Source organism: Podarcis cretensis (genome assembly GCF_951804945.1).
Source record: "Podarcis cretensis genome assembly, chromosome: 5".
Lineage (NCBI taxonomy): Eukaryota > Metazoa > Chordata > Lepidosauria > Squamata > Lacertidae > Podarcis > Podarcis cretensis.
Genome location: NC_137174.1, coordinates 62,655,157 through 62,679,167, shown reverse-complemented (window position 1 = coordinate 62,679,167; position 24,011 = coordinate 62,655,157). Strand labels below are relative to the sequence as shown.

At 42.0% G+C, this 24,011-nt stretch overlaps 1 protein-coding gene across 2 annotated transcripts in view; it reads right to left on the bottom strand.

The window, feature by feature from the left end:
- STAG1 (STAG1 cohesin complex component) overlaps positions 1-21,163 on the bottom strand; it is a 106,727-nt gene extending 85,564 nt beyond the window's left edge. The window contains exon 1 of one of the 2 annotated variants that reach the window (XM_079976833.1): positions 20,957-21,163. The gene's annotated coding sequence lies outside the window, so the exon portion shown is untranslated. The remainder of the gene's footprint in view (positions 1-20,956) is intronic. The other variant, XM_079976834.1, reaches the window with a different exon arrangement.
- Positions 21,164-24,011: the final 2,848 nt, after the last annotated feature.

Genomic DNA, 24,011 nt, shown 5'->3' with positions numbered 1-24,011 from the left:
CATGACCTTTTGAGTTGACGCAATGCCCAAATTTTGGAAGTTAACCAAATTAAGGTTTGGCAACTACCTCTTAGTCTGCCACTGAATTACTTCCAACACAATATCCTCTAATCTCAATTTCAGTAGATGAGTATGGAGAATTTATCACCAACTTTTTAGAAACAGACTTCCTTCTCCTCAACATTAAATATTTTAAGCCCAAGTTTGTTACTTTCATTCCATAGTAATTTCAAAACAAGGTAATGTAACAGCCATAAATTCTAAAGACACCTTTCTCTATCCTCCCACATTTTATTTTACTATTTTGTTTGGCCCACACTTCTTTAGTGTAGGAAGTTTTTAATGTTTGATGTTTTATCGTGTTTTTACTATTCTGCTGGGGAGCCACCCAGAGCGGCTGGAGCAACCCAGTCAGAAGGGCAGCCTACAAATATAATCATCATCATCATCTTTATTCAGCTTAAATGCTGATAATCTACTGCAGCTGCTTAAACCTGCAAATGTAGAAAATAGGGGATAAAAAGCCTTGCATGGTGTGCTCTCTAATCTAATTCATTCTCTGAAATCTACAATACTCCAGATACATTTTAGCATGTATTTTACACTCATTTAAAGACCAATAACAGGATCTTGTTACGTTTATATATATAAAAAATGGAACTACCCTATTGTTCATACAGATGAAGAAAAGCGAGAGTGACAAATGTTTGTATGAGGAACAGATGTGAATATATTTATTGCAGCCCAACTTGGATTCCACTTTTAATCTCACCTATACACTTACATACTCTCTGTAAATACAGAGTTAAGAGTAAAAATGTAATACACGTTGGGCTGTGGTAAATATATATTCTAAAGAACTCCAGAAAGTTTTCTTTCCTGTGCATATACCAGTCTAGGATTATTAAGTGCTAACATGTGGGACAGATCATCAACAATATATTATGCAACACAATATACTACGTTGGAGCCTACAAGCAGGCAAAACAAGGCAAGCATGTGTGCAATTTAGGCAACTACAAGTATGGACCTGCAAAAAATAATAATTAAAAATTCAACTTCTATTGGTTCCTTCAGGAAGTAGCTCCCCTACCACAACATTTGAGTTAAATCCCCCCAGCATTCACATTCCAGAAGGGTTTGTTCCCTGAACACAGAGAAGCCATTTGCAGATATGTTTAGAGATACAGTGGTACCTCTGGATGCGAACAGGATTCGTTCCAGAGCCCCGTTTGCATCCTGAAGCGAATGTATCACGCGACTGCGTGTCGCGTTTCACCGCTTCCACGCATGCGTATGATGTCATTTTGAGCATCTACGCATGCATGAGCGGTGAAACCTGGAAGTCGCCGCGGAGCGCAACCTGAAAACGCTCAACCTGAAGCATATTTATCCCGAGGTATGACTGTACATCCTGAGTCAGGTTTGTATGGAAAACAGATTTAGCTCCAGTTCCTCCTGCTCCAAGAGCTACATGTGCAGAAGATGTGCAAGTATATGTACTTACTTAGACCAGGGTGTTTCACTCAATGGATTCAATACTGGGACTAGCTCCTTGAACTGGAAAGAAATGTGCCAGAGCAGAGGGGCTACAAAAGCTGTATCACTATTATAAACTCATTACACAGAAAGAAGATTAACAGAGGTCAATAGACCTTAATTCTACATACTATGTAAGTACCTAAACATGCATGCTACCATCAATGCTCTTCCATGTTGGTGTAATTTGAAAAGGGAATGAAATTACACTAATTGCTTGGTCTATCTCTTGAGCTAGCATATCCCTCTTGTTTGGATCTCGTTTAGAGATAGAATGCCAGGTGCACTGGGTAGCCTAGCAACAGTACAAGGCTGAAAGCCTGGCTTGCTGACGCATCCATCCTCACTTTAGCTCAGGAATGTGTGTAATTGCAGAGATGGGTATAAAAACCAAGACTGCATTGCATTCGCTGTCTGGGGGCAACGGGGGGGGGGGGAGTCTATGAGAAACCATGTTTGGTGGATTTTACATAGCAGTGTGAGCTAGCATGGCAAAGTGCTAGTGGATCTCTCTGTATATTTGTTTCTTTACTTCTTAGAACTCTATTATAGTAATAATCGTGTTTAGCTATGTCTTGACACAATGAACACTTTATACTTTAAACTCAACTGAGTGGGAAAGGAGTTTTCTTAACTGGGGTTTCTGGAAAAGGCTGACTACTAAAAAGCAGAAAAATTCTGGTGTTCTGCTGGAAGACCATGCTGGAGTTGTGCACTCTCTGCTGATCACACTGGTTGTAGTGAAGCCCCAACAGATAGTGGGCCCACGTCTGGTAGGTTATGGGCCAACTGACTTCTACAAGTCATAAAGGTAAAGGTAAAGGTACCCCTGCCCGTACGGGCCAGTCTTGACAGACTCTGGGGTTGTGCACCCATCTCACTTAAGAGGCCAGGGGCCAGCGCTGTCCGGAGACACTTCCGGGTCACGTGGCCAGCGTGACATCGCTGCTCTGGCGAGCCAGAGCCGCACACGGAAACGCCGTTTACCTTCCCGCTGGTAAGCGGTCCCTATTTATCTACTTGCACCCGGAGGTGCTTTCGAACTGCTAGGTTGGCAGGCGCTGGGACCGAGCAGCGGGAGCGCACCCCGCCGCAGGGATTCGAACCGCCGACCTTTCGATCGGCAAGCCCTAGGCGCTGAGGCTTTAACCCACAGCGCCACCTGCGTCCCAGATTTATTACTTGTCTTTAAAGTTAACAGAAGACTCACCCAAAATGTTTAATGCCTCTCCTTAACTGTGATACACTGAAATGAAGATAGCAGTTAGTTTGGAGACAGCACTGCTTCAAAGGTACACATCATATTTAGACAAAGACTCCTGTGTATTCAACTGCTGATGCACATCTGCTGAATATTTAAACTTCAACCTCGCTTTTATCTGATGTGGCCATCATCACTGCGATTCATTCAAACATTCGTATATATTTTGCTCAGTAACTCCTCAGGGCAGTATTAACTCTGTATATTAGGATTGTAGATTCAATAAGCATTGTCCCCATGTAAAAATCTGTGTAGAAGTAAGTCACTGGATAAATATGTCAAGAGATGCCACTATCACTTACTAAAGATCCTAGTTCATGGGACTCTTAGACTGTGTATATATGAAACACAGGTTTTCTGGGAAGGCTAGCTAACATAATATTTTCAAAGTCTTGATACATCTGTTCAAAAGTGTATAATTTCAATTACTTAATACTGCTAAACTCTTTGGATTCGGAATGTAAGCTGCCTCTTTATACTTGCTTAATGCTTCAAGACCAAAACGTTGTTGGAAAAGTCTAATACTTGCCTTTGGCTTTTGTAAAATAAGCCGGAACATTTCGTGCAATTCAGGGGTAACACATTCAATAGAAAGATTATATTTACTCAGCAGATTTATCACCAGGAAAATTGCCTCCTTCCTCCTAGCTCAAGCAGAGCCTTATAAATTGTTGGGCTAACAAAGAACCAGGACACTGCTTTAAAACTATATGCAATACCTTAAGATCATCAATATTTTTTAAAAAGCCTATCATTGTTTTCTGGCGTTTTTTGTTTTGGTTTGGTTCTTTTACTTGCATGGTGGATTCTGAGCATTTGATACTGTTACTGTATTTCAACTTCTTCCATTACCACCAGAACTCTAAAAAAAACCAACCTCTGGTCTACATTTTGCCTACATAAAATCTGTCATGATTGTGTGGGGGCTGGAAGGCATGCAAAGCAAGCAAGACTTTAACGTATCATGAAAGCAAGCAGATGTTTTCTCATATGCAAATCATGCTTCACTTCTCAGGCACTGGTAACTAGGACAAAAAGCACTTTATTTTGTGAAGATTTCCCCCCACCCCCTAATACACACACACACACACACACACACACACACACACACAAAAAAAAAATGTCATTTACTCTCCGATACAAAATCAAAGCGAAAGGAATTGTTTGATAAAGTAGGGCAGTCTCTTTCATGACACAGAAGACATAACTGTACTGAAAATGATTAGCTCTGAAGAAAGCGATGGTGTAATCTTCACCTACATCTTATTTTGTGCAATTTTTAAAGTTTCCACATAATAAAATGCTGCATCTAACACAGATAGTATAAAAATATAGTATATCCTCTACAGTAAACTAAATATTTCATGTTTATAATAATTGGAAGTGTATCTATCTGTAATGAATGACTAGTGCAAATGACTAGGGCAAACACAGACCTGTTTCACCAGTATTCATCCAAGGTAGGCAGTGTCTTACATTTCAGATCTGCTGGAGCCCAATATTTTCAACAACCATTTTTACTAAGCCCATTTTAATTTCATCTGTAGATAAAAAGTTAGCTTCAGGGTGCATTTCCACTGAGTTAACTCTTGAAACCTCCATTCAAGTTCTCTTAAATAGCCAACTGTTATTTGAAGTTATCCCATTCTACCCCTTTCAAGTTTTCATGTACAAAGGATTCGTGAAAATGTCAAGACTCTCACTTTGCAACTTTCTTGCTTCTTCTGAATGCCTCCATGCTTGTTCCAGAGTAGAAGTTAGACTCCACCCCTGCCCCTCCTGTTGAATTCCAGAATTCCTGCAAGCCTAGCATGAAATGAAAGGCCGATCATTTCCTGAATTGTTTACACAAGTGAGAAAAATTAGAAAAAGGGAAGAGTGTTTTTCCCACCCAACATGGAGCAAGAATCCTCTTCCTTCTCCAATTTTTCCATAATGCCGAAAGAGACTACAAGTGTGTCTCAAATTAAAATAATCCAAACATGCAGTCACTGGGAAAATATGTTACTGCTGAAGCCGGCAGTACTGCAGAACCCTCTCTAATTATCAAACTAGCTTCCACAAAGCCATCCATGACAAGCAGTAAAGTAAATGGGGGGGGGGGTCAAAAACTCTGCAAAGTTGGGAAGCACTGAAGAAACTATAAGTCTTATTCTTTACAGTGCCCCAATTCCTTGACAATTATTTTTGGCTGTACTAAGCGAATCTCTAATATTCATAACATAAACTTCAATGAGTTGGAATGGTACTCTGTCCAAGCTTCAACCACAAGTTTTATTTCTTCTTTTCAAAAATCAGAAGACCACCTAACTAGGCAGCATAATAATAAATCTTTAAATTAGGAACAAACAACCCACCTTTTGTTGCCAATATTATCTAATATTAGGACTCTACTGTGGGTCTATGAATGCATGAATATTCTTTATCAATGCTGTATCATCTCCACAAAGGAATTCTGATGACTATCAAACTGAATACAAATAGGAATTTTTGAAGGTAAAGCATTAATTTATCCTGTTTCATGCACCAAATACCAGCCATAGCTATCCAAACACCAAGTTTTAAGAACATTTGCCATTCTAAATATGAGATGCATTTCTAGCTCCTTTGTAATTGGATTACTACCATATTTTTTATCCAAGAGTCTGCTCTACTATCAATAATGATTGCTGCTAATCTGATTTTGGTTTCAATTTGTAAACCAGATACTATACTACAGAGTTATACTATAACAATATTAATAAAGAATCATCTCCATCGTCAATTAAAATTACTTAAATTAGCATATATGCACAATTTAGATTTTCCAATCTTATATGGGTTATCTTCCTTTTTACTATTTGGAAGAGGCTCAATGCTTACAAAAAATAGCACAGCTGAAAAAGGCAAACTTGCCTCATCTCTTGATAAAATAAAATAAAATAAAATGTTAATTATTCATTGCAACTTATGTGGTCAATGTCTTATATTATTACTTGCTTTCATATTTATTTAATACTTTCCGCCAACCTCTACCTCAGCCTGTCAAAACTTTTGAGCACCATGAAAATGTAAAAAGTTTACCAATTTTGAGACAGAAAGGTTACAGCAATATTCTGTAGGCAAAGGGAAATGGTGCCTTCCTACCCAAAGGCCAAACCACCTAATATCAAATTGACACTTTCAACAGCACCTGTGATTAGATTAGATACAATTTATATATGACTTCCCTCAAAAGGCATCCCAAAACAATCTGCAGGGGAAAGATACAATATACAATAGAAATCCACTGCAGTGAAATACAGTGGTACCTTGGTTTACAACCATAATCCATTCCAGAGGTCTGGTTGTAAACCAAAACAGGTTGTAACCCAAGGTGCGCTTTCGCCAATGGGGCCTCCAAAATAAAAATAAAAATGGGTTGTAATCCAAAAAAAGGGACACACACTTCAAGGTTTGACATGGTTGTAATCCAAAACGGTTGCAATCCAAGGTACCATTATATACTAAAAGCGTTCATCCACAAAAATCACCCAACTGCATAAATTAATAACTGCAGCCACTTAAGGATCAACAACAAAAACAAATGACCAGAAGCCAAACCATTAAAGCTGTCCAAATGCCTGGGCATAAAATTAAATAAATCTTCATCCTTCTTCTGGCACCAAGCAATGCTCCCTGGGGAAGGAATTCAACAATCAGAAGTCACCACAGAGAAGGCTCATCCTCTCACTGCCACCTTCCAAACATCTGTTGGAGTAGGTACATGAAGAATTATATTTCAAGAAATGGTAAACAACTCTTGTAAAAAGAAAAAAGACATTTCTTAGACTTCCAACCAGGATCAGCAAAGATTCAGATACCACTAACTTCCAGGCTGCTTATTACTAGAATAAAGTTATCATTCCTTGCTTATATAAGGAATATTTAAACAGAATTGCTATATATGTGTTTTGGCCTGGTTTCTACATCACATTAAACAATGGTTAAAGCAAACAAGGATTCAATGTCTACAAGCAGTGGAATTCTGCACATTGCTAAAAAGCCCACACTCCTGCCCCACCATGATACGTCTTATTGCTATGTGTGAATCTGGGTCCAAGTTTTGTTTCCCCAAAGAAAACTACAAGCAGGGTGCAAAAAAACCCACAAGCTCAAGATTCTAGTTTGTTTCTTCCCCAAGCGCAACATCAGCAGGAGCAAGGAAGGAATGAAACATATGCTTTAAAGGAACATGCACCAGCATGCTGTTCATGTACAATAAACCAGCCTTTAAAGATTAATATTTCCCAATGGGAGGCATTCCACATAAATCAAAATACTACACGTACACCATGTAGGTAGGTAAAAGGTAAAGGGCCCCTGGACAGTTAAATCCAGTCAAAAGTGACTATGGGGTGCGGCGCTCATCTTGCTTTTCATACCAAGGGAGCTGCTGTTTGTCCACAGGTCATGTGGTCAGAATAACTAAACCACCACTGGTGCACGGAGGACAGTGACAAGTGCCAGAATGCACTGAAACGCCACTTACCTTCCCACCACAGTGGTACCTGTTTATCTACTTGAACTGGTATGCTTTTGAGCTGCTAGGTTGGCAGAAGCTGGGACAGAGCAATGGGAGCTCACCCCGTTGCGCAGATTCGAACTGCCGACCTTCTGATGAGCAAGCCCAAGAGGCTCAGTGGTTTAGAGCACAGTGCCACCCACCCCCTTTTTACACCCTGTAGTAGTAGGATGGGACAATACTACATAGATAGTACATTTTTTCACCAAATCCAAAGTCATAACATTTTTCTTAAATCATCTAAAAAGACTGGCAAAAATCTCCTTGATTATCCCATCCAGCTGTAACAGGCAGAGGTAGCATGATAATAAGGCAAAACCATATGTTCAAGTATGTCGTCATAATATACATTGTAATGTGATTGCAAGACAGCTTTAAGTTATTTAACAGTCAATAATTTTGGAAGGTTTTTAAGATTTACTCTGGTCAAGTGTGTATAGATGCTTTCAAAGTTTCTTAAAATGTTTCTAACAAGTAACCAGGAAACTCTTACGCACGAGTGCTCTTGCAAATTTTCACCATCTAATCTCAAGGAAATAATATTCTTGATTTTGTGCAATTCAGTAGTGAAGGAAGTGGCAATATACCAGAAAGACCTACTCAGAAGGAAACTGGTCTATAACCCAGAGCATCCAAGCGTGAAGGGAAAGGAGTCGGGAATTAACTATCACCTCTTATTTTTTAATGGATTATAAGGATTCAGAATTTCAGTTTAAGGACCTCAGTGGGAAATCAGTCTGTACAATTATTGGATGACCAATTTTTATTAAGCAATTAGTAGAGAATCTGTTTGCAGAGCATATAAAAAAAGCACTGGTTACTACAATTAACCCTGTGTTCATCATGCTCACACTAGCCCATTTACCTTGGGGTCAAAGCCTTAAAAAAAAAAGGAGGGTTTCAGAAAGCATGAAGTGTTCTCTTCATTCCACTCAATTCAGTTCCCCCTGCCCCCTGGTTCACACAGCATTATGTGGCTACTTAGTTTGCTCAGTTCTCACCAGGTTGTTTTTGTGACAGTATTTTTAAGAGTTTTAAGAGTTGTGTAACCCTTGGGGTTCCTCAAAGCCTTCTTATACCTTCTGCTTATGCATGGACAGTGCTGTTTTAACTACCGTATTTTTCGCCCCATAGGGCGCACCTAGGTTTTTTTGGGGGGGGGAATAAAGAAAAGAAATTATTTTTCCCCCCCCCAGGCGCGGTGGCTCTGCACATGCCACCAGAAACCACAGGCTAGAGCATTTTCTGAACACAATTCAGTTGTTGAAAATCATTACACACACATGTGGTACATAGTGACCATCTAAGGTCTGGTGCTCCTATCTTACCTTGTTTTTGCCCCTTCTATTCAGTGAGGCTTAAAATGTGAAAGACGCACAACAAAAATGGCATTCTCCTTGACTACAAATTCTCCGCTCCTTGTTCTTCATGTTGCATTTGTTGCACATAGATATAAATCAGCATTTTGCTTTTAATAAATCTTTAAAATTTAACTTAAAATGATTAAAACTAACCACTAAGCTTCTCTTATAATAGCTTAATAAAAAAAATGTCTGGACATAAGCAGGTTGGCCCAACCATTAAGGGTTAAAGTGAACCAATCTCTACCAGATACACAAAGTAAAATGAATTTTTTCTATTTTAAAAACCCAACAATTCCCCGTAACATGAATATTTACATTCTACCTACCAAACATGGGCATTTAATTGTCACATGAAAGAACGGAATTGCTCTTGTCTCTCAAATAGCTACTAATCATTGGATATTTCGTTTTTTGTTTGAGAGGGTGGAACTAGGGCAGGAGAGAGGGAACCAGAAAGTAGTAACAATCAGGGGGGAAAGGTAACTTACTGTACATGTTCTTATATTTCCGTACTTAAGATGCAATCACTCACTTGCCAGAGAGTAAATTCAATGAGACTTATTTCTTAGTAGGCAAGATTGCACTGTTAACTTTCAACTGTCATGGATGCCCATTGTAAAAAAGGCACAATATGGTTAGGGGAATACAGTGGTGCCTTGCAAGACGAAATTAATCCGTTCCGCGAGTCTCTTCGTCTAGCGGTTTTTTCGTCTTGTGAAGCAAGTCCATTGATGGCTTAGCGGATTAGCGCTATTAGCGGCTTTTAGCAGCTTATTGGCTTAGCGGATAAGCAGATAAGTGGCTTAGCGGCTTAGAAAAAGGGGGGGGGGAAAACCCCCGCAGGAACTCGCAAGACATTTTCATCTTGCGAAGCAAGCCCATAGGAAATTCATTTTGCGAAGCACCTCCAAAACGGAAAACCCTTTCGTCTAGCGGGTTTTCCGTCTTGCGAGGCATTCGTCTTGCGGGGCACCACTGTATTTTAAAAAACATTACCTCTACAGGTTAAAAATGGAAACATTTTTACAGTGAGACAAAAATATGTTACGTGTAAACAGTACTTTATTTAGTAAATTAACATGGTTTAGTGGTCAGATTTAGGAATTGTTTAGGAATAGTGTCGATTTAAATCAGCATCATTTCTTGCTCATTTAGATAACTGTGATTTACCGTTTTTTCTGTGTATAAGACTAGGGTTTTTTTTTAACCAAAAAATTAGGTTTTTAAAATTGGGGCTCATCTTATACACGGGTAGTGCTGAGGGGTGTTTTCTTAATTTGGAGTCCCCAAAAATAAGGGGCGTCTTATACATGGGGGCGTCTTATACATGAAAAAATACAGGAAATCAATCCACTCTGCTTTGAGGGTCATGAACCCCTTTTGGAAAACCCATGTCTAAGCAATTTGATCTTTTCCACTGTTGTAGCATTTTATCTGTAAAAGAGAATAATCTGCCTCAGATTGTTTATTTTAGGAAAATTTTAAAATGCAATGATTGTAATACGGGAGCATATGCAACATTGAACAGATATTGTTACCCTCAGGACTCATTGCCTGAAATATGATCCAGGGTCTGGAGAAACTAACTTATCAATTTGGTTCAACAAATGCTGAATTGAAATACAAAACTATACACCAAAATGAGTTTTTTCCCCACCTACTGCTCTTGAGACCTTCTCTCCCCACAAGAACAGCAGGTAGGAATCAGAGGTTCAGGCCAACAAAAATAATTAGAACAGCCTTTTCATCCAGCGTTCAGCTATCACGTTTTGCACTTCTTACAGAATCATGCACATTTGTACTTGCAGTGCTTCAACCCAGAGCATTTTACAAGGGTTTCTGAATGTTATGTAAATGTTAAAAAAGGTGACCCTTTCATGATTTGAAATACAGAAAAATCCTGTGTAACAATAAGATACCTTCCATATATTAGAGAAAAAGTAGAGGGCCACTGTTTAAGATGCTGGAAGTTTTTCCTTACATTTGTATATCTTAATATTAGGTAGCAAAACACAAAGGAATGAAATGGCATGAACAACTGCCAAGGGTAATCTTCCTTCAAGTCCAATGCCCTAAACCTCCTGTGCTAGCACATAAATTCACAACACACAGTCTCAACTGCCCTCTAATTAATGATTATTTCTTGACTTGTCTCAATCAGAAACTTTAAAAACTGAAAAAGGTGTCCCCCAAGCACCCACTAATCATTCTGCAAGATCCTTTCTTTGCTAATAGAAGGACGGCTTTCGGAAAACAGTCCTCCTCTTTGGTGAAGCAGTGGCCTTTTGACTCTACAACATTGAATAGCTATTCAATCACAGCTAAAATGTCAGCCTCCCTCCATTAACCCCTTCAACCCCTTCTGGCAACAGCAAAGTATAGAGTCCAGAATAGCTTGTTAATCAGAAAAGCCAATTCCAGTTATCTTAAGAGTTCTATCCACATACTTTTAAGTACCGTATTTTTTGCACCATAACACTCACTTTTTTCCTCCTAGAAAGTAAGGGGAAATGTCTGTGCGTGTTATGGAGCGAATGCCTGCGGGTGGCGGGGTGGGGGGGACCTGCTGCACTCGTGAGCAGAGGATCCATGGTTCCCCTTCCTTCCCTCCTCCGTGGTTACAAAGCATGGATCCACATGGATCCTCAGGATTTTTGCATTGGGCTACTCCAAACTCACTGTCAGATCACATGTCTGTGGCCACAGCATGAACCACAAAAATCATATATCCACTATTTCGTTTAGAATATTTTTTTTCTTATTTTCCTCTAAAAACTACGTGCGTGTTATGGTCTGGTGCGTGTTATAGAGCGAAAAATACGGTATGTTCTGAATTTTACTAAACAGGATTTTTTAGTTATAATTCACACTGATGTCTGTTCCCTTTGTAAGGGTAACTGCATTATAGGGCTGTAGTCTAGCATAGTGTTTCCCAACCTTGGGCCTCCAGCTGTTTTTGTACTACAATTCCCATCATCCCTGACCACTGGTCTTGCTAGCTAGGGATGATGGGAGTTGTAGGCCAAAAACATCTGGAGGCCCAAGGTTGGGAAACACTGGTCTAGCACACTGCATCCTCCCAATTGATACAGTCATCTCATACTGAACTGTGAAGCACAGTACAGGTGCTAGGAACAATTGAAATATCACAGAATTTGCCTTGCATCAGATCAGACAATTGGTTCATTCTGCTCCATATTTTCTGCATTGGCTGACAATAGTTCTCTTTGGCTTCTAGTAGGCTGAGAAGAAATCCTACCTGAAATGCCAAGGCTTGAACCTAGGATCTTTTGTATGCAAAATATGTGCTCTACCCCTATGCTATGACACTTTAGTTACATGTTGGTAATAAACATCATCAGTTAAGTCACCAAGCAAGTATTTTCCCCTTAAATTTGCCTTGTATCCTATAATGTTAATGCAGTCTTTAAAACAGGCTGATTTACCAAGTAAATGTTCATACACTTTGAGTATACTAGCTTGCTGCTTTGGGGTAAACACAAAGGATCAAACAGCAGTCTCCAATCAATTAGTTTGGTATTTTCAGTTTTCATTAGTTATTTTTTTTTCCACATTAGAAAAGAGTGCAGCTTACACATGTTAACTACTGTACTTAGAATTCTTACCCACCAAAGCCATCTGCTTTTGTTAAATTACCACCTTTCCTGAGATAAAAGGTTTAGTTTGCTTCACTGTAGCATTTAATGCAGTATGATAGAACTTCATAGTGTCTGTGGGATATAGCATGTGGTTTTTAAAGGCTGTTTTTAAGGGAACAGTAGATGAAGCTTAATTTTAACTGGAGAAAAGGGGAAAATTAACATGTTAAGATGTCTAATATATGGCATCACTGTAACTGCAAATGTGGCACACAATATTGAGCATCAGCAGCTAGTATGGTGTAGAGCTGCAGAACCATCCTATCAACACCAGTATCACTACTATGGTGAATTCATGATTGTGTGGAGGACACTATCCAGTACTCACATGTAGTATTGGACTCAGTGTACATGCAGCTCTGATCTCTGATATTGAGAGTTAAGTATGAAAACAGAGGGATTGGAGATCAAACCCCTGCTCAGCCATAAAGCTGACCAGGTGAACCGAGGCCATTAACTATCTCTCTTGCTCTTTAATTTGTCCCATTAGAATTCTTATTTGAACAAAATGGGTTAACTTTACAGCCATCATCCTGAATTCCTTGGACCAGGCAGCTCCAAAGTCTGTTTGGGGGGCCTAATCCGGCCCGCTGGTTGGTTTAATCTGGCAGTTTATTTCCTGGGGTAAAATTCTAAAAAAACCCTCAACAAGTTCAATCCCAGAAAAAAGCTCAACACTTTCAATCCTTAAAAAGGTCAAAAATCTTGGTTGGCCCTCATGGCCCTTAACTTCATCAAATCTGGCCCTCTTTGAAAAACGTTTGGATACCACTGCCTTGGACAAAGGTGCAATCAAACAACTATAACTTTAAGAACTATGCCTGAATTTGCCCTTCCTTCCCCATTCCCCATTTCATTTTTTTTCAAGACTGCAAGCCTCAAGCAGGTACTGTCTTCAGTTTTTACGGATATAAAAGCCACTCTGGGATTTTTTTTTTAATGGGGGGGGGAATGCTTCATCATAAATAGTGCAAGCAGCTGGGGTTTGCAGCACAACTGGATAGCAGGTAGGGGGCCTGTGAACCTATTTACATCACAGTCAGGCTGTGCTCTTGCCTGATTCTTCCATTCAATGATTCAATGTTGCAGCATGTTCTCTGGCTCTTTAGAACAGATGCAAAACTACACCAAGGCACTTGAGCAGCAGAAGGGATGAATGTATATGCATTATTTGTATATGTATGGCATATGACTTATGGCAATGTACCATACTTTGGAGTTAACTTGTGGCATACTTTGGTTTTAAGTTCTGCCTGCAATAGGCAAAAACCTTACTGGCACTTGCAAAGACCTAGTAGAATGAATTGTTAGGAGTAAACTGCACAGTTCACTGCACACAGCAAAAATAAAGATGCAGAAGAGGTAGAGTATGCAAGAGTAAATGGGAAGAGGGGAGAGCTGGTTGAAAAGAAAAGGCAACAGGAATAAGCACCGACTGGAAGAAAGGGAGGCAGAAAGATTCTTTTTTCAAGTTTTTAGAAAAGACAAGACATATCAGTAAATTTTCAAGCAGTGCAATTGATGGCTTCATCTCTGCATTTCTGGATTTCCTGGCCAGTATTTCAGCAGGTAAAGGTAAACACATCAGCAAATCAGCTGCTGAGTTGGGGTGGGAAAGGGAGTTGTGTTAGTGAACCTGTTAATGCATAATAATAGCATGTACAGTTGGTATCTGACAGCAACATAGTATAAACTTGTTTCATACCTATGGAGGCATATCAAAATAAGTATCTAGATTTTTTAAAAGGCAGATCAAGGACTTTCACAATTATCCCTGAGTGCAAGCAGATCTCCAGACTAAGCCAACATGCAACCGATCATTTTATTTGTAGTTAACTTCTGGAGTTGCCAACATGACGTGAAAAAGCACCACAACACCCCAAAGGGATGCAATGGTACCCAGCAGGTGATCTACTCTCCTCTGTGCTGAATTGCTCATCAATTACTCTCCTGACTGCCCAGTCCCTCCTTGTTCAGCCTCCAATGTCTGCACCCACTCCATTTCCTTTCTGATTGGGCAAGCTTTGGAACCCACAGAAAAAGACGATGAGAAAAAGCAAATGAATCAGTGTTAAACTAGTATGCCTCTGTCACTGCTAGTAATGTGAGGTGAGAATAGTCTCTGGAGAATATTTAAGAATATTCTCTGCTAGAAAATTCTCCGGAGAATATTCTCCACAAACTGTAAATTCTGTGTCGTCTACACCGCAGCTTTAAATGCACAAACCTCTTTAATTGAGAATATTCTTGAGAATATTCTCCAAAAGATTATTCTCAAGAATTTAACATCATTAGTCACTGCACAGAAAAAGTATGCTTGTGTAGAAGGGACTGCGTGTGGCTAGGATGAACAGAACAATTAGACATAAGTCTACTCAGAAGCAAGCCCCACTAAGTTACTCCGATGTGAGCATGCTTTTGATTCCAGCCTTAGGAAAGAGGGGGACAGATGAAGATAGGAGAGTAAGACAGGACTCCTTCACTTTTAATACTTTCTAGGAGATGGAATTTCAGCAGATGTTCCTTGTCATGGAGCTTAGGCAACTGTCCAAGGTTCAGGACTAGTTTTAGAAACTCAGATATATAAGCTCCGGTAATTTCCAAATGGCACCTCACTTACAGTTGCCACAACAAAATATCTAAGAATATTCTGGAATGAATAATAATAATTATTATTATTATTATTATTATTATTATCATTGTCATCATTTCTATACTGCTTTATATTTTAAAGAAAAAAATCTCAAAGTGGTTTACAACACATTAAAACGTCAAATAAAACAATCCAGAATAAAACAAATTCAACCTTCAAGGAAAATATTTCAGATCCTTGTCTTTAAGTGACGTTTTACTTTTCCCATATTTATTTACCTGCTTAATTTGTATAGCTGCCCCATAGCAGAAGTATTCTAGAAAGCTAGTGTGGTGTAGTGGTTCTAGTGTCGGACTAGGACCTGGGAGATCAGAGTTCAAATCCCAACTCAGTCAGGAAGATCAATGGGTGAGCTAGGACCAATCACAGCCTCCTAATCTACCTCACAGGGTCATTGTAGGGGTTAACTGAGGAGGGAGTGAACCATGTACTCATTGGAGAAAAAGGTGGAATGCAATAAATAAGCCCTTCTGCTTACCTGCTTATGAAAGCTGGGCGGGCCAGCCAGATGGAAATGTCAGTTGCCTACCTGGCATACAGAGATGTCCCAAGTGGTCACAACTGGACCCACGCCTGTTGCAAAACACACCTGGCACCTGGGGAATTTCCAATGCTGTTCAGGACCTGTACTTTGCATCTGGCCATCCAAGAGGTGGATGAGAAATGCAGAGTAATCTTATGAAGTTTTACTCAGACCTAAATCCCACCAAGTTAAATGGACCTTACTTGCATATAAGAATGCATAGGACTGCAGCCTTGTGTTCATTTTCATGGGCAAGTTGAACCCCACCAGTGAAATTGGTATTTTACTATGTGAAGTGGGGCCAAATATTTGCTTTTTGGCATTTGGGGCTGAGACCCCATCTGTGTCATATATTGTCCATTTTGACTGGGCACACTTACTATGGCAGCCATTTTGTGGTGGGGCTCACAAGTTTCTCAAATTTCCAAATGCACCCATGCGTCCAAGAAGGTTTGTGACCGCTGGTAACCTCATCTTTACAATAATGTTGTGGGAACAGCTACGTAGTTAATTAGTGTCTTGGTCGATTCTTTTAATACTAATCATCATTAAACACATCATATAAAAGGTCTCTTCCTGTGCATGAAGTTGAGTTATAAGTTTCACCATAATTGCTTTTGATTATCTTTTGAAACATGTAATATCTTTTGAATTATACTGTATGTGTTAAAATTTAAGATGGCTTTTTTTTTTTTTTTAAAAAAAAGATTTTTCAATTAAATCAAGTAAGTTGTTATGATAGATATAATTTTCTTTGCCCATAATGCGTTTCAACAATATAGTTCAAAAAGTGAACCAAACAGATTCCTTTAGAAGACTGTGTAAAAGAAATGCTCAAACATGTTTGAATTTACTAGTTATGTTACTCATTTATTTATTTGTTAGTATTTCATGTATTGTGTTTCTTGTATTACCTTGTTCTGATGGAAAACACCCTGTAACTATTTTGGCAAAGGGTAGCATAGCAACATCTTGATAGACAAATAAGTAACAGTATCAGGTACAGTGGTACCTCGGGTTACAGACGCTTCAGGTTACAGACTCCGCTAACCCAGAAATAGTACCTCGGGTTAAGAACTTTGATTCAGGATGAGAACAGAAATCATGCTCCGGTGGTGCGGCAGCAGCAGGAGGCCCCATTAGCTAAAGTGGTACCTCAGGTTAAGAACAGTTCCAGGTTAAGAATGGACCTCCAGAACGAATTAAGTTCTTAACCCGAGGTACCACTGTATCTTCACCAGAAACCAACAAGCCATACTGTAGTTGCCAATCCCCTGCTTATTCAAATAGCAGCAGCCCAAAAGTCTAACAAAATATTAATGGTTTAGTATTCTGGTTAATAAAGTGATTATTAAAATCACAGTTCCTCATTTTAGACATAAAAGAGAACGGTATTATAAGCTAAATACGATTGGTGTTCCAACAGGCAAGAGGCATGGGAAGAGATAAGAAAAGAGCATGAGGCTGACAGTCATTCCTAGTTTGCTCAACTATGGTTTACGCACCCAGGAATGTACATCGAAATGTGGCTACAAGCCACAATGAGTTTGTCCTACCTTCACTGCTAGAGGCAGTATGCCTTTGAATGCAAATTACTGGGAACTGCAAGCTAGGAGAGGGCCACTGCACTCAGGTCCTGCTTGCAGGCTTCCCACAGGCATCTCTTTGGCCCACTATGAGAATCGAATGCTGAACCAGATAGACCTTTGGCCTACAGGGCTCTTCTAATGTAACAACAAGGAGATAATTTTGCATTTCAGCTAACCTTGGCCCAAAATCATCTAGTACTGCTTTCACTGATGCAACTTCTACACACCTGAAGGGTTGAGGGAGAGGGAAAATAGGAATGCAGCTCCATAAATGGCAATGTGAACTGGTAATTTCAATGAAATCCAGATTGCAACCTTTTGGTACATTGCAGAAAATACCCCTGAAGCTCTACTGAAATAAATTCAAGCCATACACACACTTAAGTATTCAGGTTAAAGTCCCGAAATGGACTTTGGACATGCCTGCTTTAGGTATAAGAACAACATACTCAACAAAGTTTTTATATATCACTAGCCAGCTGTACCCTTCTCTCAAAGAAGCTGACTGGGCCCCAAAGCAAGGGTGGACTTTGGTAATTTTTCATAATATGGCACCCTGTGTGAGCCCAAAATTTGGCACCCCTAAATGGACCTTCTCAATTTTGCGCCCCCTCAGCTCGGCACCCTGTGGGACGGCAACCACCCACCCACAGCCCTAACGTTGATGCTGCCCACACTGGTTACATTCAATCTAGCATATTGTATGCCTCTAAAGAAATTTCAAGAACTTCAAATCTGCTCAAAATTTGACTAAGATGTTAGTAGAAGCCTCATAGTTTGCTCATGCTACAATCAAATATTATCTGTTTGACTGATTGTATTTCCTGTTGGTATTCTAATCAAAGTGCCAGGCATCAGGTACTCTGCATCCTCATCATCCCTGACCATTGATCATGCTGGCTGGCAGTGGCGTAGCGTGGGGGTGCAGGGGGGGCCAGCCGCACCAGGCGCAACATTTTTTTTGGGGGGGGGCGCTCGCACTCACAGCTCTTTGCCCCTACCTGGCTCGCTCTCTCTCACTGCAGTGCTGGCTGTGCGAATCCGATCTGAGCTGCCGGGTCGCCGCCCACTGTGGAGGGGGAGAGTGCCAGGCGTGCGTTGCGGTGCAGAGCAGAGAGAGAGCGAGGGAGGGACTATCTGGGGGAGGGACAGTGCAGCGGCCGCCCAGCGCAGCGCTGAGCGCGGGAGAGAACCACACCCGACCAGCCCAGGCAGCAGCAAGAAGAAGCTGGCAGCGGCGGCAGGTTAGGGGTTAGGGGCGCAAATTACTTGCCTTGCCCCGGGTGCTGACAACCCACGCTACGCCGCTGCTGGCTGGGGCCCTGGTGGAAGTCCAAAACCTCTGAAGAGCACCAGATTGGGAGAAACAGCCCCAGAGTGCAGGATCCAAATCAATGGGTGCAGATGACATGAAATGGGATTTCAATTAATCGTCAGGAACTTCCTAATGAAACAAGCTGTCTGATAGTGGAACAGACTGCTTAGAAAGTGGCTATTAGTAGTTTAAGGAGAGGCTGGATAGCAGCCTATCAGGTATGATGTAGAAGCAGATTTCCTATATTTAGCAATAGCTGGACTGGATTGCCTTTAAGGTCCCTTCCCATCTTTAGCTTTTCTCTTAATGTTTTTATGTTGACCAGTTGTGGTTTCATTAGGTATTCAGTTTTTACTGTTCTATAATTGTTCGCTGTACTGCTCTTAAATTGCTGGTTGTAAGACATCTTGTAAGGTCTTTAGGTTGTATTCAATTTAAGAGTTTGAAATTAATGGTCCCAATATGTCCATTATTTTCAATAGATCTTCTCTGAGCAGAACATTGGGGGAAACTTTTTGTCCTAAAAAGCAGAGTTAAAATGTTTTAAATAAGCTGTAAATAAAATTAATTAATTTGGAATCTTGAGCTATGTCCAAGATTGCATTTAAGCAAATTTCCCAGAATTTTAAGCAAATCTTCAGAAGGTTAAATGTATTATATTATTCCAATGGGTGGTTGCTCAAATCATTTTCAGAGGAACGTCAACAGTTCAAGAGTTGGGTGAAACCATTCTGGTTCTTACATGAACAGCTTTTTCTGCATTACTAATTTGGCTTATCACACTTGACATATTTATTTAGGGCCCACTCTAGGTGTGTGGTTGTAATTTGTTTTAAACTGTTTTACTTTTGAATTTTACATTGTAGTGACCCACATTAGGACCGTCTGGTGAAGGAAAATAAATCTAAAAATATCCTCCTCTTCCTCCGGTGGAACAAAAAGGGAACATTCCAATCAACTTCTTAATTGCAAAGCGCTCATCTATATTAGTTCTATTCATCAAAACTCCCAATATTCAGTGAGATTCTGCAACATGTTCAAATGTATTGACTATTTAACAACACACAATGTTTCAACCTTAGGAAGAACACTACCTAAAAAAAAAAAAAAGTGTGGTGAATAAGTTAATAGTGTATATGAGTTGATGTTCTGCTCTTTGACAAGAACAAAATGTTCTATAATACAAAGGAGATAAATTATTCTTTGGTACAAGGTTGTAAGATTATACAAAAATGTAAGCTAACTTTTATTGGCCTATCTCTTGACTCACATGTTTTCCTCTCAAGTGAGCACTGCATTGCCTATTCAAATCAGTGATGAAAACCACCCTGCAAGGTAATATGTCCCTCCCCCCTCCCCACATTCTAGCATTCCCTACTGCTGTTATATGATCCACTAGTTGCTGCATGTCCCATAGTCACAGCTAGTCTTCCTGCAGGCTACGCCGTCTAGCACAAGATGACCTGTGTTCCAGTCAATACAACTTGTAGAACATTCTGAAGTTATGTCACGAGGCAGGAACACAAAGATCCAAGGTGATCTTAAACACCAGAACAGAACTTCTGGTGCTTACTGCTTTGGTCACCTACCAACCAATTATTCCACTTCCCAAAAAGCGAAACATCCTAAGTGGCCACTCTCCACTTACTCCAACTTGTACCCAGCGTCAACCCATCACCCTACAGTATTGACCAGCGTTTACCAGAAATCTGCCCCTAAAGCTCTTCCCTCCTCAAGAACCAGAAGCTAACACTTGATCTCTCCCGCAACGGCTCGGTCCAACTCAGTCGCGCTATTTTAGGCATCTACTCTGATTCCGCCTCGGCCAACCCCCTCGGGGATCAGCGCTCCCCCCAAATGGCCTCCCCATTTCCGCCTTGGCGTTCTCGCCCGCCACCGGTTTTCACGGCCGCCGCCACCCCCGTGTCCCCGCTATGTGGGCCCTCTGCCTCTCCCGGCTCCTCATCCACGGCGTCGCCAGTGGCACACAACCCACCCGCCCCCGGAAAGCGAGGGCAGCGCGCTCGACCCTTATCTTGCTCAGCGCCGCCGCCCGGCCGAGAACGAGCCGGGGAAAGCGCGCTGGAGGGCGGGAGGGAAGGCGGGCAGGCCCCGCGCGGGGGCGGGGGCACAGCGGCGGGCTCCGGGCCCAGAGAAGCCACTGGCGGGGTCGGCGAGGCGAGGCCGCCCCGTGGGGCCGCCGCCCTTCCATTGTCACCCCGGCCCCGCAGGGAGGGAAGAGAAGGGCCGAGCCGGGAGGGGAAGAGGGCCGCCACCCGGGAGGAGCCACCTCCTCGGGCGAGAGCCGCTCGCTCGCTCGCTCCCTCCCTCCCCGCTCTGGCTGCCGCCCGCTGGCCCGGCCCGAGAGTGTGAGCGAGCGAGCGAGCGAGGGAGAGAGCGCGAGCGGGAGAGCGAGAGAGAGAGCGGGCCCGCTGCCCCCGCCCCTCGCGCCTCCATCTTGGATCTCAGCCTCGGAGCCCCCCTCCCTCCGCCCGCGCTGACTGCGTTACCTCAGCTGGGCCAGCGCCCCCGGGAATCCTACGGTGCCACGGGAGAAGGGTCCAGGCGGGCCGGGGCCAAGCCGGGCCGGAACGAACAAGCGGCGGTGCCGGGGGCCGCACCTCAGTAGAGCCGCAATCCTAAACCGCCATCTGGCGGCATTTCCTACCCGCCAATGGCGCAGCCGCCGCCGTCGCCAACCAGACCCAGCGCGCCTCCTGCCGGCCGCGTCCGCACACTACTCGAGCAGGCCCCGCCCGGCGGGGAAGGCGCCCAAAACAGCTTTCGCGCGAAAATGTGCGCGCGTGCGCGCTACTTTTCTGGCCCCGTTCACTCACCGTACACCTTTTGTCTGCGCGCGCAGTGAGTCCACCTCTGGACGGAAGTGGTCTACGTGACACTTCCGTCCTGGCAGGGGGTTGGTCGGGCGGCCTCTCCGCCATTTTTATGCGCGCCTCCGGGTAGGGTTAAGGCGCGTCCCCGAAGCGCTCCAGTGTTTGCGAGCTGTGTTGCCGCTCGCGAGCTTAACAGCAGAGGGAGCCGACAGCTTTATGGCTGCGCAAGCGGATGACGGGCCCAAAGCGTTTAACGCAGACGGAGTGTTATTTATTTTTAATCGCTAGTACAATGTGATTTAAGTTCATGAAACGCGGGATGCACACAGAGAAATTAAATATTTACGATCGTTTCTTCTAGCAAAAGCCATATTTAGGGCATTTCGTTATTCGTTTAAAGTGCAACTGAAGAACTTCTATTTTTAGCAGTTTCCCGCATTAATTTCAAACGTTGTCATGAAAAGTATGGTTTGAGGGAGGGAATCAGAAATGGTCCCAGGTGACTGAGCTAATAACTACCAAGGAAATAAAGAAGATATTTTGGGAACATGTATATACCTACCGAAGGCTGGGAAATGATTAAGAACAAATTGCTGTATATCACTCAGGCTATGTGATGATCAAAACCCAATATTCTGTCCTCATTGATATATTTAAAACGATACATAGAACTGATAACAGCACTCCTGGCATGTTGTATACTTCAGCCCGGTTAGAATATCGCCTGTAAATAGAGTCATATTTTATTTAGTCTCACCCCCCCTCCAGTAACTTACAATAGTTGTTAGAATGTTTTTCCTCTAATCATGGACAGCAGAGGATTGGATAGTGAGGATCGAGAAATAGGTCAGGCTGGTGTAGAATCAAGAGCTTCCACACACCTCTTCCTCTTGCCTCCATCTGCTGCTCCATTGTCTCCCAGGACCAGGCAAGGGACTGGGAGGAGCAGGTTACACGCAGGTGGAGTCTACACCTGTTTGTGTGCAGTTCAGATGCAGGAGATAGATACATAAGCCAAGGTCAGCAGCAGAACCTCTGTTGCAACAGACATTAGACTGGTGGACATGCCTTTCCCTAACTTGTAAGTGTACTTTTAACAATAAATAGAATTATCTACTCTGCACATTCTATGCCTGTCAGCCCCATGACACCCTTACACAATGTCATTAGCCACCATCCCCAACATTGCCCCAACTAGAGGCAGTCCAATATATTTTGCTGCTCCACAATTGACTGTTGTACACTCCAATCCAGTAACTATATAAAGATGCGGGGCACAAACCTTGAAGCATGCACAACCTTGTATAATCTACAACTTTCACCCTGGAAGGGATTCTCTCTCTGATCACATAACCATGTGCTCTAATTGCAGTCACAAAAATACTGCTGCTGTGAGCAATTGGTTGTGTTGCTCAGCTAGCTGTGGATCCAGCAGAGTCCCAAACATTATTTACTGAAAAATAAGTAGCTTGTATGACTCAGTTGTCAACTATTTTTTCTCTTTCTTTTTTCCTTGTACTGCTTGGTACATTTAAAAAAAAAGTGCAGGTTGTCAGGAACTCTGGCACATGCACAGCTGTTAAAAATGCATTTTCACATTAAGATTTCTTCCCCACTTTACATGTTTGCTGTGGGAAACCGGTATACATACAGCAAACACATTTGTCACATAGAATATGGAACTGCTCTTTGCAAGTGTTTTATATAGATTGCTCTTGGACCAATCTCTTCAGGTATTGTTCACAACAAATTGAAAGTCTTATTTAAATCAGGGAGGCTAACCTGTAACCTTCAATATGTTGTTAGAACTTCAGTTCTGATCAGCCACAGCCAGCATGACCAATTGCCAGAAATGATAACAGCTGTAATCTAACATCTGGAGTACCACAGTGAAATATACTCAGTCAAGTGTGAATTTCATGCTGCTTATTCAGCTTGTAGTAGCAATGAATGAAACTTTCCCCAAAACATCTAGCTATACAGTATATACATTATTTACACAATGGGCCCCGTGTGCTTGGCTAATTCCGGGCTGCTCCTACAGGCCAATCTGGTTGCTGATTCACTTCCTCCAGAAGCCTGATTGGCTGCTCTTGCAGGCCAGTCAGGTCGCTGATTCACTTCCACCTGGAGCTGGATTGGGTGGCTCCTGTGGACCAATCAGACTGCTGCATTCTGGATCCTACTGTTCTAGAATTCAGCTCAGTACATAACACCCCTCCCCTCTAAGTTCCAATCCTGCCCGGGAGGTTAGCATTCATCCGTAGTCCTCAAGGTATGCCAGCCGCCTACGTATGCGTTGTGGCCTGGGGTGTTCTTTGGTCAGGGGTTCTGGTTCTGGCTCGTGTTTCGAGGCTGCCACCCAATCCAGCTCCAGGTGGAAGTGAATCAGCAACCTGACTGGCCTGCAGGAGCAGCCAATCAGGCTTCTGGAGGAAGTGAATCAGCAACCAGATTGGCCTGTAGGAGCAGCCCGGAATTAGCCAATCACATGGGACATATTGTGTAAATAATGTATATATAGCTAGATGTTTTAGGGAAAGTTTCATTCATTGCTACAAGCAGCTGAATAAAGAACATGAAATTCACACTTGACTCAGAGTACGGTATATTTCATGATGGCAACAACCTCCAAAGAAATTGGAGAACAAGGAAGGGAAGAGGCTTTCCTGAGGCCCTCTCCCATCCCTACAGAGGGTAGGCCTTTTCCCATCTCATCTCACTGAATACC